A 4,212-nucleotide genomic window follows, 5' to 3' on the forward strand; every position below is an offset into this window, starting at 1 on the left:
TAATCTTTTATTTCTGGCCAGTGTTCACTGTTTTGTTTGTCCATTATTCTTTTCACACCCATATTTCCCATGTTTTGTCCTTTATCTCTTTTTTCATGCAGCTCTCCATGTCCTGTTAGTTCCTCCCAGCTTAGATCAGCTTGATCTGTTTCTTTAGACTCCGTGGGAACAGAATGAATGTGAGAAGAGATTCTGAATTTGAGGTTATTTTTAAACCATAAAAGTTGATCAAACTTTAATGTTTTCTTTTGCTTGTTTTCATACAAACAAAACATAACTTGTTTGTACCAGGCTTCATGCCAATGAGTTTAAATAGCATAAAAAAAGGAAATCAAATGATTGTCCTTCTGCTCTAAAGCAGATTTATCATCTCAAATGATCCAAACCTGATATCTGAATAAAACCAAAGCAGTGACGGCAAAAAAAGCTTTTATTGAAATTTCTTACAACTTAATGTTATTTCACTCTATGATCAGCTTAATAACTTTCCATGCTTTCATAAATCAAGTGAAAGTTACACAAAAGACTAAACAGAATACAAAAACCTCCAAAATACACCATGACATCATAATTAATAAAAATAACATGACACTGCGAAATATATACAAAAAATTTAATATCTTCCTCATGCTTTCACAAATCAAGTGAAAGTTACACACAAAATGAAACAGAATACAATAAGTCCAAAAATACATGTATTATATTACATCATAATACATAGAAATAACCTGACACTGCAAAATATTTGACATTCTTTAATATCTTCCTCCTGCTTCCTGTCTTGTAAATAAACACCATGATTTTCACACTGTTGTGAGACTTTTCTTTAGCATTGTGATGACTGTGAAATATAAATTTAATCTTTAAATGTACACATTTGTTCAATTTTTACTCTTCAGAAACCAACAAAATGTGTGTTTTTGCACTGAGCAGGAGCCACAATGATCTTTTGTAATTCCATCAGATTATGCAGCATATCTTCTTCATTCCAAACATTACATACACATTATTACATAAAAACATGCTACCATTACTTTTTTTTAACAATATTAGTTTCTGGACAGAGGAAATGAGCTGAACACATTCTTCAACAGGTTCAGTCCAGGAACAAGCTCATCATCTTCCTCTCCTGTCTGCAGCCAAACAGATTTCTCATCCTCCTCTGACCCACAGCTTTCCTGTCAAACCTCAGATGTTCCATCTTCCACCTCAGTCATGGACTCTTCTGCTTCCACAAGTTTGTCTTTAACCACATCAGGAGACGCTGCTGCTCCCTTTGCCTCCACCTCCAACTTTTCTGTATCTAGAAGTCAGGTGAAGAAGCAGCCGGAGAGACTGAACAGGAACGAGGCTGCAGGTCCAGATGCTGTCAGTCCCAGATTCCCTCTGTGGGATTCTGCAGCATCTCTTCAACCTTTGCCTGACCCAAGAGGAGGTTCCGTTGTTGTGGAAGACATCCTGTCTGGTTCCGGTACCGAAGAAAAGTCACCCATCAGTCATAATGACTGTAGACCCGTTGCCCTGACGTCCCACATCCTGAAGGTCCTGGAGAGACTCCTGGTGGCCCACTTGAGTAAGCAGACGATCACATATCAGGACCCCCTGCAGTTTGCTTATCGCCGTGGAGTTGGAGTTGATCAGACACCTGCTTCAACAAACCCACTGTCATCTGGACAAAACAAGCAGGCAGCACAGTGAGGATCAGGGTCTTTGGTTCCCAGGTGCATTGAACACAATTCAGCCTGATCTGCTCTGTTAGAAACTCCAGAAGACACAGATGGAGGCCTCAACAATCACCTGCATCTGTGACTACCTGACAAACAGACCACAGTTAGTGAGACTGAAGGACTGTGTGTCTAACCAGGTGGTCAACAACATGGGAACACCACAGGGCACTGTACTCTCACCATTCATTTTCACCCTCTACTGTTCAGACTTCCAGCACAAGTCCGACTTCTGTCATCTACAGAAATACTCAGACGACTCTGCAGTTGTTGTGTATCAGAGGAAGACAAGAGGCTGAGTACAGAGATCTGGTGGACCACTTTGTGGCCTGGTGAGGGAACAATCATCTAATCTTGACTGTAAACAAAACAAAGGAGATGGTTGTTGATTTCAGGAGAAACAGGAAACCCTATTTCCATCATGGGAGAAGATGTGGAGGTGGTTCAGGAATATAAATACCTCGGTGTTCATCTGGAACACAGACTGGACTGGAGACGCAACAGAAGGCAGGAACCACATGGACAAGCCGTCTACAAAAAGAGACAGAGCAGACTGCACTTCTCCAGGAAGCTAAGATCCTTCAAGGTTTGCAGCAAGTTGCTGCAGATCTTTAAGTCTGCTGCTGAGAGTGTCATCTCTTCTGCTATCATCTGTTGGTGCAGCAGCATCAGAGCCAGGAACCTCAAAAGGTTCAACAATCTGATAAAGAAGGCTGGATTGGTTCTGGTTCTGTTCTGGAGATGACTGTGGAACCTCTGGAGATGACGCAAAGAAAGATTCTTCACAAGAGTCAAGAAAGCTATGGACGACTCTGACCGTCCTCTTCATGAGTCTGTATGGGGAAAACAGAGTATCATCAGTCAGAGGCTTCTTCAGGTTTGCTGCAACACAGACAGCTACAAAAGATCTTTCCTGCTGACAGCAATCAGTCATCTGCAATAACTCTTTGAAGAATCTGAATTAATGAGCCACAACTACATTTCATTTCCCTTTGGGATCAATAAAGTCAAAGCATGTTTGGGTAATTCTTGCACACTACTCAAAGTTTGATAGAAAAAAATATTCAACAATTGGAAGTTATGGTGGAAACATTTTTGTGGTTTCAATGAAATGAAACGAAAAATGTAAAAAGATAATGAAGTTTCGCTTTTCCCGTGCAGTTTCACCTGTTTGCAGCTCGTTTTGCTGTTTGCTGCGCGTTTGCAGTTGTCGGCCACAGTTTCTGATCAAGTCATTATCTCCTCAACCTTCACCATCATCTGTTACAACCAGTAGATGGACAAAGTAACCTGCTGCTGTAAGTGTTGGTCAACTCATGCTTGGTTTGTTATTGAAGGACCTGCTTCACATGGTCCTTCTTTATTCTGTGTCCTCAGGTGTCCCCCTGTTGTATCAGGAAACTTCATCTTGGGATTTCCAGCAGGATTTTCTGAGTCCCTTCAGTCCTCTGTGTCTTCTCTCTCCTGATTGGTCCAGTGCTGCTGGTGATGCTGGAGAATCATCACATAATAATACACACATTCCTTAATCTCTGTCTAAATAACAGATGATTAAAGTGAATTCCCGATCAAGTCATCATGTCCTCACCTTTTCCACAATCTGTTACAACCAGTAGATCAGCAGTTGGAGCAGGTCGTCTTCTTTAATTGTTGGTCAACTCAAGTTGAGGTACATGAGTTGACGGAGAAATGAAATAAAGAGAAAAGACATCAGAGTTTAAAAAAAAGAGAACATTGACAGAAGAAAGAACAGCTTTGAAATGTGACCTTAATTTCATTCATATTTAAAATTGTTAGCTGGGTAAAAATAAGTTTTCTTACTTTTTTTCGTCAACAGGGTTCTCTTCTCTACCTCCACCTTACTGGTGGTGTTGAAGGTGGAGGTTTACAGGTGGAGCATGTCTTCTTTAATTGTTGGTCAACTCAAGTCATGGTACATGAGTTGACGGAGAAATGAAATAAAGATAAAACATAACAGGGTTAAAAAACAGAGAATATAAATCTGCAGAAAAAAGAAAAGGTTTGAAATCTGATCTCAATTTCATCCATATTTAAAATTGTTACTCGGGTAAAAATAGGTTTTCTTACTTTTTTTGTCAACAGGGTTCTCTTCTCTTCCTCCGTCTGACTGGTGGTGTTGAAGGTGGAGGTTTACAGGTGGAGCAGGTCTTCTTCTTTAATTGTTGGTCAACTCAAGTCAAGTGACATGAGTTGACGGAGAAATGAAATAATGAGAAAAGACAACAGAGTTAAAAAAAGTGAACATGGACAGAAGAAAGAACAGCTTTGAAATTTGACCTCAATTTCATCCATATTTAAAATTGCTAGCCAGGTAAAAATAGGTTTTTTACTGTTTTTTTGTTAACTGGGTTCTCTTATCTTCCACTGTCTGACTGGTGGTGTTGAAGGTGGAGGTTTACTGGCTGACGAGATCCAACCTGGAATGATCAGAGAATCAGAGATCTGCCACCAGCATGATGTGAAGGTA

At 40.1% G+C, this 4,212-nt stretch overlaps 1 long non-coding RNA gene across 2 annotated transcripts; it reads right to left on the reverse strand.

Annotated features, from left to right (window-relative positions):
• Positions 1 to 2,218: 2,218 nt before the first annotated feature.
• Positions 2,219 to 3,338, reverse strand: LOC116723398 (uncharacterized). Of its 2 annotated transcripts, XR_004339974.1 has the most exons (4): positions 3,313 to 3,338; positions 3,065 to 3,215; positions 2,892 to 2,984; positions 2,219 to 2,557 (listed from the first exon to the last, which is right to left on the reverse strand). It is a non-coding gene; the product is annotated as an uncharacterized LOC116723398 (long non-coding RNA). The 2 variants fall into 2 exon arrangements; XR_004339973.1 differs by having other exon boundaries at positions 2,892 to 3,215.
• Positions 3,339 to 4,212: the final 874 nt, after the last annotated feature.

Source organism: Xiphophorus hellerii, chromosome 7 (genome assembly GCF_003331165.1).
Source record: "Xiphophorus hellerii strain 12219 chromosome 7, Xiphophorus_hellerii-4.1, whole genome shotgun sequence".
NCBI lineage: Eukaryota > Metazoa > Chordata > Actinopteri > Cyprinodontiformes > Poeciliidae > Xiphophorus > Xiphophorus hellerii.